The sequence below is a fragment of the Pteropus medius genome, unplaced genomic scaffold (genome assembly GCF_902729225.1).
Source record: "Pteropus medius unplaced genomic scaffold, Ma_sr-lr_union100, whole genome shotgun sequence".
Lineage (NCBI taxonomy): Eukaryota > Metazoa > Chordata > Mammalia > Chiroptera > Pteropodidae > Pteropus > Pteropus medius.
The window spans coordinates 32,750,368-32,763,815 of NW_024354875.1; the positions used below are offsets into that span (position 1 = coordinate 32,750,368).

Consider the following 13,448-nt stretch of genomic DNA (forward strand, 5'->3'; position numbering starts at 1 on the left):
ATGGCTTTTTTCTTGGTAGTCAATTAAGACAGTTAAAAATGATTATTGCCATTATCAATACTGCTATAACTTTTCATATTAAGTTTTCCCTGTTTTATCATAAGATTACTTCCTTATAATAGAGATAGCTGTAGAACTAAAATTAGTTAATGTGTGTAAAGAGAGTTAAAATTTGGACATCTTCAAATAAGTTTTCATCAAGACAGTAAGACGGCTGCTATTATTTATATTTTACAAATAAGGAAACTGAAGTTTGAAAAAGTTAAATTTTTTGTCCAGGATCACACAGCTGGTAAGTGCCAGGAACCAAATGGGATGAAACCCATTCCTTTTTTACTGTAACAGTGTTTCGAGTATGTTCCTTGGAATATTAATAGATAGTGCAAGGAAAAAAAAGTCTCATGATAAGCAATTTGAAAAATGTCAAGCTAAAATTAAGTAAGATCTTTTCAAATGTTTTCGGAGCCCCGGACACCACCATAAAGATGATCCGTGGCTGTAAAACCCTGGAGAACTATGTGCTCCAGCCCCCTCCTGCAGCCCTCTGCTCTCTCACTGCATGCCGCCTCACCTCCTTGTGTGCTGTTTGGATGCTCAAGTGCCCCAGGATTGCCAGCATGACTATCTCTTCTAACTCTTTACCCTAACACTGCTCCTCCTAATCTGAGCTTCCAGATGCCGTGTAAGGAACCATTGTCAACCTATTTGCCTTGGCTAGATATCCCCAGTTGATTGTGTCTAGTCTCCCTCTCTGTTCAGTCTCTTTGGGTTACCATTTTTTCCCTGAGCCCTGTCTTGTACCTCTCTCAGAAGCCAATCTCTTAAATAGGACAAGTAGGACAGATACCTTGGCCCATACCTGAAGTTGGACACAGAATGGTAGGGCACTGCTTTATACTTCTCTATCTTGCATCCATTTCTTCAGAGGCTAATTTGAGCCAATGTGCTAAACCTTGCAGAAATGTTTGTAGTTTATTTTAGAATTCCTAGAGATGTCACAGCCTTAACCCAAAGGAAATAAGGATGAAATTCACACAATAAGAATATCTGCCTGGTGGCTCTTTTTCTAGTCACATGGATAGATGTGTGCCTTCTAAACAAACCCTAATCCTACCATACCTACTCAGGACATACCATTTCCCAAGCATCTAGGCAAATTGAAGATTTTTTGTACATGGTTTCTAAATTTAAGAACCTCAGATTACCCAGAATGCTGAAAACCTGATGAAATCTTAGTTGATCAGGCTGCACTGTTTTAGAACACAAGATTAATTTCTTGATAAACAACAGTAAGCAAATGGCTGAAAGCCAAACAGTAGAGTTATTTATGATGAGTCTTTAATTATCCAGATCATAGAGAAGTTAAATTCATACAAATTTATCCCAATTATTCTTCAAACCTTGGCATAATTTAATAATTCTTGTGGCAATGGTATTTATAAGTGATATTTAATATGACTACTTTTCTAAAGCATACTGAATATCCTTCTTTTTACTTGATGATTGAGGCTCAGTGTGCTGAATTAGCATCCTGTGTTATAATATGGTAATTCTGAAGTATGTGGATGATCTGTTTCAACGCCAAATGCCCCCAGTGTTGCCTTTTTTTTTTTTTAAGTTTTGCTTATTTTTATTTTATTTGCCTGACTCTATTGCCCAGAAGCTGTTGCTTCTTGCTTGCTGCCTCTAGGTGTCTGTCCCATCTCCCTCTCTTGCACAAACATATCTGCTTCTAATTCTTTGGACTTAGAATTCAGGTTAGCTAGGTTTATTGGAGCTGTATATGTAATATAAGTGCATGCAGTTTGCCCCTGAGGATTGCTCTTTTGAGTAAAGTGTGTGAATTTCAGAGTTCTAGTATTTTAAGGCTTTCATTTTGGTTATATAATGCCTTTTAAACTTACTTGCTATATGAACTCACATATATGATTTTTTTCTTAATAACTGAGATTCCCAGATAAATATCCTCTGAATAGTTGAGACATTACTGTAATGAGATTAATTTATTTTTTCAACAAAAATTTACTGAATGCTTAGGAAACACCTGGCGATTAGGATTCTTCACTGAACAAAACAAGATTCCTGCTCTTCTAGAATTTACACCCCAACAGAGAAAATAGATAAAAGACAATAGACATAATAAATAATTTACATGTTACAGTTGAAAGTAATATGTATTGTAGAAAAAGAAAAACTCAACCAAAACAAGTAGAGCCCAGTAAGAGATTAGGAGTGCTAGTGGGGGTGGTAAAGATTGTAATATTAAATAAGTTGGTCAGAATATCGTTCAGTGGGAAAGTGTTATTTAAGCAAAGAGACAAGGGAGTGAACCAAGCATATATTTAGGATAAGGAGATCCTGGCAATAGGAACAGCCAGTGCAAAAGCTCTGGAGTTGGTGTATGTATGGATTGCTCAAGGTACAGTAAGGAGGCTACTGTGGCTAGAGTGAAGTGACCAAGGGGAAGATTAGAAGAGGAAGTCAGGCAGAGAATGAGGGCAGATCATGTAGGACTTGACAGCTATTAGAAAGGCCTTGGTTTTTACTCTGAGTGAAACAGGGACCCACTGTAGGGTTTTGAGGAGAAAATGGCATAACCTGACTTGTTCTTAAAAGATCACTATGATAGCAATGTCGAGAAGATGCTGTGGTGAACAGGAAAATGATGGAAAAAGAGAAACCTATTAGGAAGCTATTGCAGTGAACCAAGTGAAAGGTGATGGTGGTTCGGATCAGAGTGGCAGCAGTGGAGATGGCGAGAAGAAGGAGAGTACATTTCGGAGGTAGAACCCGTTGGACTTACTTGTGAATTGAATGTGGGAGTGTGTGAGAATGAGGAGTCAAGGATAATTCTAAGGTTTTTGGGCCTGGGCCGTTGGAAAGATTACGAACCCATTTATTATGATGGGGAAGGCTAGAGATAGAGATAGGACAGGTTTGAAGGGAATGAGTTCCATCTTGGACATGCTGAGTTTGAGATGTCTGTTAGATGTTCAGTTGGAGATGGTGAATAGGGAACTGGGTATGTAACTCTGAAGTTTGGAAGAACAGACTGAGCTGAAGGTATAAATTTGGGAATTATTAATACATAGATAATATTTAAACCCATGAGGTTGGAGAACATCATGGAAGTAAGTTAAAGGGGACAAGGATTAAGCCCTGCCATCCTCCAATAAGAGCTCAGGGGGAGGGCGTAACTAGCAGAAGAAGCTGTGTAGCAGTGACCAATGACATAAGAGGAAAACATTCCTTTGAATGTAGAATGTGTCTAGAAGGCAAGTGAAGATGTTTCTAAGTATCCAGGTAGATAATATCATGTTAACAAAACATTAGAAAAAAGAGCACAATCTGGGTTTGCATTTGAAGTGTTATATCTTACAAATGACATGGATAATAGGTCTATTTTCCGGCCTGGTTGGAAATGGGTGGGTCGCAGACTCTGCCAGGTCTTGGAATGTTATGAAGAAGATGGCAGGAATGAAAACAAAAATAAAATATCTCACACAAAATGTGTGGGGCAAATGCATAGCCTGTGGCTTAAACTGGAATGAGATCATCCACCTAAAATGTGGGTAAATGGGAAAGTCCAGGTACAGAAAGATGAAAAATATAGAGGTGCAGAGGACAAGAGGAGGGATATTATGAATACAATTATGAAAACGTAGGGTGTTATTTCTTCATAACTGATGGAGAAAAGAATGGAGGCCACATCGCCGTGATAAATACTGAACAGCAAGGAAGCAAACTATCGCAGCTGAGGCATGCAGGCTGCTGTGAAACTCAGAAGTGATATTATCAATAAAGCCAGAGTTGGCAAGTGATTAACAAATAAACAACATATGGCTCATTGGTTGCCATGTCCCTGAAAACGTCTCTCAGGAAATAGTATGCCTCTGTAAATGATTTTCTGGTTGGTGCACATTTGCTTTTGATACATATGGCAGTTGTGAAATTGTAACTACCCAGTTTACCTAAGAAAAAATGCTGCTAAAAAGATAACTACAGACTTCCGGTTCTGAACAAATGGATTTAATTCTCCCGATTTCTCCCACTAAATACATATGGCCCTCTGTTGTTCTCTCCCCTTCTCCTGCTTCTGTTTACTTCTTTCATGGGAAAATCTGATCTCCCAAACTTAGGACCCCCTGTGTGTTCCTGCAGCCTGACCTGGTCCTTCACGGCACATGTGAAAATATTAAACACTTCTCTACCTACTCGTTCAGTGCCTGTGTCCTAGGTAACTTCTATAATGGCATGCTCTCTGTTCCCTTCTCAGGAACGAGCCCCAGCATCATAGTCACACATAGTACATTGCTTGATGTAAGGGTAACAGATTAATATGCATCGAACAAAAATTTCATAAAGTATCCTTTAAAAAATTATTGTTTCTGTGCGAGAGTCATATATTTCAATACATTTGATTATTATCTCGTCCAGATGATGAATTTCCTGCTGTTGAGAAGCCCCCATTTATCCAGAAATACATCAATGGTGAATTGATTATTTTGACTCAGTGATATATACATTAGGAAAAAGTGACCCATAAATTTCTATGGCTAGATAATACAAGCAGATTTTTTGAAGGACTTTGTTATACATAATTAATGTTGACTTTTGAACTTTTATGTAAGAAAAATATTGACTAGTTTGTCCTTTTAAAAAATCCCTTATATGTTGGTATATGTTATAAAATTTGAAATGTATATGTATTCATATTCCCTTTTTTTGGTAGTTTTGGTCATGCTAAGAAAGAAGTTGTATACAAATTAATAGAAATACTACTCAACTTATAAAAAAGTAATACAAACTTCTATTTTGATTCAAGTATTTCTTGTTCACCAGTAAATACACTTTATACATCTTATATACTTCCTACACAAAGTGGATGCCAAGTAAAATTTTATTTGATAGTTGAATAAACATGGTACCTGCAGAAGTACCATCCAGAAATCCTGTACTTCTACACAGGTTGGTGAACTCCTACTTTTATTTTGTTTGGATTTTAAATGGATATTCAGATGAGATGGGTGTGACAAGATGTGGGTGGATGACACGATCTCTTCTGCCCAATAAAAGAGCAGCAGTGAGTCCAGATCCTGTCGGATACAGCTGGGCATCTTCAGATGCCTGTGAAAAGGACCTTAATTTAGAGCATCCGTGGCTAAACTCTGGAAAGCATCGACCTACACTGCCTTTTTGTGGGGACACTTTTGGGGAGCCAAACTCCATGACATGTGGACATAGCATCATCTAAGGTGACTTCTCCTTGGTCATGGAGACTGAGAAAAGGCTTGTCTGTCCAGAGTGCTTTCAGTTTTGTGGAAGAAGCAAATCCATGAAAACCTGGCACTGGGCAATTGGATCAGCTTTACAAAAGAGTTAGAGCCAGCACCGAATGTGAACCTATGAATTTGGCCTGGAATAGTGAATTTCTGTGTGACCATGAATTAGTTTCCTATAGCTGCTGTAACAAATTGCCACGAATAGGGTGGCTTAAAACAACAGAAATTTATTGTCTCACAATTCTGAAGATTTAGTAGTCGAAAAGCAAGGCGTCAGCAGGGCCATGCTTCCTTTAAAGGCCCGAGGGGAAGATTTTTTCTTGCTTTTCTCTAGCTCCTGGTGGTTGCTGGCAGCCCTTGGCATTCCTTGGCATTCCTTGGCATTCTTTAGCTTGCTGCATCACTCTGAGTCTCTCTGCCTCCTTCATACCATGCATGACCTTCTTTCTTCGGTGTCTCTTTCTGTTGTCTTCTCCTCTTATAAGGACACGGATCGTGTTGGATTTAGAGCCCATTGTAGTCCAGTATGACCTCATCTTAATTACATCTGCAAAAACACAGTTTCTAAATAAGGTCACATTCTGAGTTCCGGGGGACATGAATTTTTGAGAGATACTATTCAACCCCGTACAGACAGTAATAGAAAAGCTCAGAAAAGAATTGACCTATTCCATTTACGTGAACTATTTTGAAGACCGCTGTTTAATATTGTGTAAATCCAACTTCTGCTTCACTTGTCTCAGGAGAGAGAGAATCAGGATGGTCTTTTTGTTCTATGTGTATGTGAATCTGAGTCCAGCCACAGCCAATGAGAAGAGCCATCCGCAAAAGACTCTTTTCTTTCTATTCAATGAATCCAGTTGTATGAAATTCTAGAAAATGCAAACTAATCTGTAGTGACAAAAGCAGATCAGTTGTTGCTTGGGGTTGAGAGGGGGTGTGGAGGGGCTGGAAGCAGAGAACATAAAGGGGAACTGGAGAATTTAGAGGTGATGGGAATGTTCTCAGTAAAGCTGCTTTCGATAAACACATAAATAAAAAAAATGTCAGGATTTCAGTTCCTCAATTGAACTAAAAAATTATAGGCTATAATTTTCTAATGACCTGTGGAGTATCAGATGTGGACATGTTTAGAAGAGTCAACCAGAGAATCCAGAAATATTCATCTCTACTTCTTGTGGACTGGGTTTCCTTCTCTTTAGTTCTGGCTGCCACTATTAGGAAGTAGCAGTGGGAGAGATAGCTAAATGGGCTGTGGGTATATGCAGGGAATCTGCATATTGTTAAGGAGCTTTCTTTGTGTCTTTAGACCTTGGGTTTCGGGTTGTGGGCCTCAGGGGAGGACATGAAGGAGCTGTCAGTTCTGAACCTGGGTGTAGCCAGACTTGTAGAAGGTGGGGGTTTTCCTGGACTATAACCTGAAAGCCATTTTGTTTTTAGTGCCATATGTGGATTGGAGTTCTTATCCCTTTAATATTGAGTTTATCATTTCTAATTAAACAAGATATTCTTTAAACTCATTATATGCTGCTTTTGTCACTACAGATTAGTTTGCTTTTCTAGAATTTCATACAGGTGGATTCACTGAATAGAAGGAAAAGAGTCTTTCATGGATGGCTCTTCTCACTTAGTGTAATTGTTTTGAGATTTACCAATGTTGTATATGTATCAATAGCTCATAGCTTTTCATTTCTGAGTAGTATATTTCATTCCATGGGTATACAGAATTGGTTTATGCAAACATCTATTAATGAACATTTGGAAATATCTAGGTTTCGGCTGGTTCAAATGAAACTACTATGAACATTCATGTAAAAAATATAGACAACTGTACCTTAGAGAGGTACAAAACTAAAACATGTACACCTAAGAACCCAAAGTATTCCCTCTTTTCCAGAGAAGCTGCTCTGGCAAAGGTTACCTATGAGCTGGTTAATGCTAAATCCAGGTAACGTTTTTATGTCCTTATGTTACATTACCTCTAGAGCATTCAACCTGTTGACTATTTACTCCTGTACTCCTGCAGGCCCACGCTCAGCTTCTATCACTTTTTTTTCCCCTGACTCTTCTCTAGCCAATACTATCTCATTTCCTATCTTCACTGTAGTGCCTATATGGTGTGTGTTCCTTTTTTTTTTCTTTTAGTAATCTTCTTTAGTGTTTCAAACTTCTTGTTACTGATTATTGCATTGTCTTTTTTCCAATTGGTTTGAAATTCATAGCTGCCTTTGGAATCAAATTTCAAAAATTAAAATAAAATTTAAAAATTCATATGTCTTCTATGGACATGTATTTCTAAGCTGTTGAAAAGTGAAAAAAAGGAAAGTTGACAACATGATCACTTTGTTTTTGTCTTTGTTTTCTGAGAAAGCAAAAAGAAAAAAGTGCTCTATGGGATTCCATTTTTAGCTTGTTTTTCTGGTTATTCAACTTTCCCTCTCTGAACAATCTCATCTTCCTCATGGATTCAACTGACTGGTGTCTGATGATGACACCCGAGTCTGAATCTCTGGCCCAGCTCTGCTGACCTTCAGGCTTCCTGATAGGTCTGTTATCTCTTGTTAAGATGTATACTATTGAAATTCATAACCAAATTTTATTTGTTAATTCCTGTGTTTGTTTTTAACCCTCAGTCACTGTCCATGTGAATATGTTTAGTCTATACCATTTGTCAGTATTTGGAAGAAATCATTTATGTTGCTGCTTTTACCTGTTTGATAGAGTCAGGCAAATCAGTCATGCTTTTTGAAGAGAGTACAAATTATTGTTTGATAGGATTCTTTGACAGGAGTATCTTTTCAACTAGTCTGCCTCTTTTTGGCCAAAAAAGAAAAAAAAAAATTTGGACATAGCTATTGGGCAGTGTTTTTACCACACTTTCTTCTATGAGTTTCACCTTCCATGACAATTCTGAAACCATCTTCAAGGAGAGCTACAAACAATTTCTGCATTTCATTTCTTCTTTCTTTTCTTTCTTTTTTTTTAATTGTCCTGCTTTTAGTCACGTCTGCTGTCTTTAGCTACAAAAAAATTATGGCAACTTCAAAATGTGCATAATTGGCTTTTGGCTGTTGTTATAAGAGTCATAGTTTTGCATAGTTATAGTTCAGGATTTTCCCACGCAAGATATAAAAAGGTTTGGGCTCATTTATATAACCATATAGATAAAATCTTTATCTGAAATAAACATATAAACACTTCCTATGCTTTTTAGGTCTACTTCTGTGTGTACCACCTAATAACTGTCTGTGGTCTGGGTCTGCCAGCATCTTCTCTGTTGAGTTCATTGTGGGAAAAATAAAGAGTGACACTAGGTGCCATAGTCTTTAGTGATTCATGTTGTTTTGATGCATGAGTTTTTTACTGACTGAGGCAAAATGTATGCATTGTGTATGCACAGACATGTCTGAGTCTCTATCAGGTGAAATCTTGAGAGCTGTTGAAGTCAGGGAGCTCAGGGTCATTGAAAGAATGAATGCACTAACAGTCATTCATACAAGAAATGTATTGCTATTTTAAAACGTAAAGAGGAAAAATATATCTATCATTAAAAAAAACAACAACACATAATTTTACTTGGTAGTGTGTTATAGGGACTTTCCCTAAAACGGAAAATATCGCTATAGTCTCGTGCTTATAAACAAAACATTCGATTTATCACCTTTTTTTTAGCAATTCCAGTAGGAAGTTGCACTAGTTTGTGGGAGCCAGTAGATATTTTGCAGCCAAAAGGAAAAAAAAAAAAGCTTCTATGGATTTATCAAGAAATCACACTTCCTGGAATGAATGCTCAGGCGAAAGAGTGCCAGCTGGATGCACTGGTGACGTTAGCGTAATCAGTTCTTGCCAAAGACCTTGCTCACTGTTCTGCACTGTAGTGATGATGCTGGGGATTCCCATATAACTCCAAAGTACCAAATGTGCAGTATATTTACTGCACATAAAAATATTTATGACCTACTGGTTTGCATGAAAAAATGGCAAAGGCCAAGATGGAAAACCAGAAATTGACTGCATATCCATGTGATAATTTCTTTTAAAAAATTCAAAAAGGCCAAACTTTTCAAAAATCTTACTGTAAAATTGATGCTCTGAGTAGACGCATCCTCCTTATGCCATAGCTCTCCTTGCATTCCTCCAGCACTGAATGCCACCAGGGATGATGCGCATGCGTCTAGAGAAGCACATGCATTCCGATGAGGAACACAGGCTTTGGCTCACCTTTTTCATTTCCTCTATGTAAATGTAGAACAAATCTTGATATTCTGGAGCAGGTAGAACCAGAGCTGGGCTACGCTGTGAGACTTCAAGGCATTTCTCGGGCACCGATCTATGAGGTTCTAAAACATCTACAGAAATAAGAAATGGAGAAAGTTAGACTTTACTAGACTCTCCAGATAAAATACATGACATCCCATTGAATTTGAATTTCAGATAAAGGACAAACAATTTTTACATATAATTATGGCCTGATTATTGCAATGGAATATACTTATACTAAAATATTTTTTGTCCTTTATATGAAATTCAAATGGTTTCTTGTATTTGTATTTGCAAAAATCTGGCAACTCTAGGCTTACCACACTCTTCACACAAAGAATGCTCTTGAGGGATGGGAGATCACTTTAATAAGGTGCTCATGACTAACCACAGAAAGTTTAACTCCCTTCTAAAGAGGGCAGTACTAATTAGATGCAAGCTTAGTTTTTGTTGTTGGTGGTGGTGGTGTGTGTATGTACAGCCACTTTTGTTTGATTGTTGAGCAGGGCATAGAAATCTGGGCCATGGCTGAGCTGCTCGAGGGAACACAGGAGTAGCTGAGGGCTGCCACTGGCTGGTCCTCCTCTGCTTTCCCCTGTTCTGTGTTCAGTCCCTTTGCTAAGTGAACAGTGAACCAATAGTCAGAGAATGCTTGGAGTGGCTCCCAGTTATCAGCCCACCCAGGACAGTCACACATGTCTGGGTGGCCCTGATTAAAAATATGGTGGGTAAGAGTCCAGTTCTGGGCTACCCACACTGACTACGAGATTGGAGGAAAGTTACTAAAGCTCGGTTTCTCCATCTGTAGGATAATAATACCCATCTTATAAGGCTATTACGAGGATTAGATGAGTTAAAGCAAGTATACTGATTGGCCACGAATGAGAGCACGATAAATGCCAGCTGCTATTTTGTACTATAATTCTCCAAAACATAGTGCTTGTCAGGTTGTTATAGTTGTTTACCTCAGAGTCTTTCTTAATTGAACGTACAAAGCTTAAAGAGAGAGGATACCTCCTGTTCATGTATCCACAACATGTGACCTGGAGATATTCAGTAGGCACTGCACTGGGTAAATAAGTTGAAGAATGTTGACATTTGTTGTCTCATGAATTTAAGAAATAAACTCCTCTGGTTGGGTCCTGAGCAGTCACACTTACAGAACTGGTTCCCTGGATCAGAACTTCCAAACTGAAGTGCAGCATTGTTAGCCTGAGAGGCTGATTCTTTCAGCCTGTGGGGTGGCCTGAGCTTCAGTGGTGGCTTGGGGACATGACTCAGTTTAGCCTAATAATTTAATTTTCTATGTAAATGTTCAGTTGTTACAAATAACACATATTGTTTGGTACAAATTTTGAAAAATAAAACAGGTTTTAGCTAGATAAAGTTTGGAAAGATATATGGTAAATTGAGTGTGTTTGAGGAGGTTGTAATGTGGGTGATTGTTTGCCCTAATGTTTGTCCCAAATGCATTTCTTAATTAACAGAGGATAAATCCTCAGAAGTGTTATTTTAAAGAACAATTTTAATGTTGTTTTGTAAATGTTAATTTATATGCACCTGCAAGTAAGTAAACTCAACAAAAATGCAAAATAGATATAGTTGCTTTATTGTGAACAATAAAGCAGATTTTGTGAAGGTTAAATAAAAGTCCACATTTAATTTACGAAGAAAAATGTCTGTTTCTCAAGGAAAAATAAAAAGCTATCCATCCTATAGAAAGTAATAACTGTTGAAACTTGGACACTGATACAAAGAGAATTTTTAAATTTGGAGAATAAAAGTAAACAAATTTAAAATAGAACAAAAGAGGGTCGGCTTTAGCTCAAGAGGTTACTTTGTCATGGCAAACTAAAAGAGCAAAAGATTATTTTAAAATTTATTTATGAAATGAATTTAGTGAATCAATGATTCATTAAATGCTTAATATGTTTGTCGAATGAATATGTGAATAACCAGCACCTACTAGGTACCAGGCACTATGCTAGGCAATCAAAGTGTCAGATGTCGTCCCTGAGCTAAAGTTGCCCATGGCCAGGGGGAAGAGTCAAGTTTATTTTCTTATCAAACATTTTGTGCGTGTGCGTGTGCGTGTGCGTGTGCGTGTGCATGTGTGTGTGTGTGTTTGTACTGGTTGTGTTACAAACCCAGGATTACTAATTCATCTTAAGCATCTGCTTTCTGAATCTGCTCAGCACCCAGATCTTCCTGGAAACTTCAATAACCACTTTTTCTATCTCTTTCTTGGATTTAAATTCATTAGGTTGACCTCCATCTGAGTGGCTGGATTGTTTTCCCTTTCATTTAGTGATTTTAGCCTACTAGGAAATGTAAGGCCACTTTTTGTACATTTATATTGGTTTTTAAAGATCATTTCTGTCGGCGTGGCATTTTCTTTCCCATAAATGTTCACGGGTGCCTGAAAAATCCAGATCTTTCACTGTATAAGATGGTTTGTTAATATTAGAAGGAATCAGTAATGTGAACAAGGGATCATGCCACATGAGTAATAAATCATAATTATTAACACATATAGAGCATTTACTATTATAATCAAATAAAGCTATAATAAAACTCATTTGGCACCTTTAATGATTTGTATATTTGTTCTTGAACAGCATTGTAATTAGGGACAAATGGTTCCTGTGATGTTCAAAGAAATGACTGTTATTAGTATTACTTACATACAGTCAAGCCACATTTTTAGTTTTCCTGATTCCATGTACCCTTTCATCATCTTCACATGCCACTGACGCTTGCAGATGAGGAAAGACAAAGGTCCGGAATTTACTCATTAACAGCTGGACGGCCCTTGTCCTTCATCTCTCTTTGCCCCAGCCTTGAGGATCTCTGTGTCCTCTTCCTGTGGCTCCTCTGCCATCCCAACCAACCCCCACTCTCCAACACCAGCACCTTTTTGATTAAAGCTGCGGCCTGCTTTACCCCACTGTCCTGGAGCGGGGAAACAAGAAGCTCTAAAGCCAGAAGAATGGGGGTTACCTGGTGACGTGGGAGGGAGACAGACTGTCTGCATGATCACCATGCACGTGTGGTGAGTAAGGGGAGAGGGCTGAGAATTGTACAAATTGGCTCTGTACCCCTGATATCTAGGAGAGCACCTGCAGAGAGGTAGAAGGAGAAAGGTTTTCTAAGTAAGGTATGTGTGTTACTTAGTGTCTGAACTAGGATACTTCTGAGAGTGTTAATTATTAAGACATATGTAGCCCTAAAGCTCTGTCCTAATAAGTCTCCACACATTTGCCTCTTTCTCCTCTAGCTCACTCCCTTCTAGAAGACTAGTTTTCCAAAATGATAGTTTTGATTTTTTGATCTCCTTAAAATTTCTGCTGACCCTCCCATGATTAACAGAATAAAGTCTGTACCCTCCGTGGTTCGCATTCCAGCCCTGTCCTCATAAGGTCCCAATCTTATTTTTCAGTTTTCCTCTTTGAGAAACCATTAGAATGAAACTTTGAGCCACTGGAACTACTAGACAGTGATTTCCTACCTCAGTGCCTTTGCTCATTCTTTATCATCATCTTGCCTGAAAACCTTTTGTTTGTGCTGATAAGTTTCTGCCCATTCTCCATGACCCAGTTCAAATTTCAGCTACAGTGCTGCGTAAAGCCGAGAATTGAAAGAAAAAAGTTCTCTGTGAATTCTTCTCTATTCATTCCTGCCTCCTCTAGTTCTGAGCCCCCTGGAATTTTTATATAGACCTCTGTATACCTTTACATGGACGCATATGACTGCTTTCATCCTTGCATTATTGTCATTTAGATAGAAGTCTTAGATCCCCTTATTGATCAAAAGTTGTTTCAGGGCAGAATCAAAGTCCTTTTCTTCCTGTGACTCTCAAAGAACTTTTCACTGTACTTTGCACGTGGTGGACATGCAACAGATTTA

At 38.2% G+C, this 13,448-nt stretch overlaps 1 protein-coding gene across 3 annotated transcripts in view; it reads left to right on the plus strand.

Moving 5' to 3' along the window:
* RAPGEF4 (Rap guanine nucleotide exchange factor 4) overlaps nt 1-13,448 on the plus strand; it is a 259,909-nt gene that overhangs the window by 13,691 nt on the left and 232,770 nt on the right. The window contains exon 1 of one of the 3 annotated variants that reach the window (XM_039855515.1): nt 12,461-12,594. The exons of the other annotated variants lie outside the window; for them this stretch is intronic. The gene's annotated coding sequence lies outside the window, so the exon portion shown is untranslated. Of the gene's footprint in view, nt 1-12,460; nt 12,595-13,448 lie in introns of those variants that run through there. 3 annotated transcript variants of the gene reach the window in all.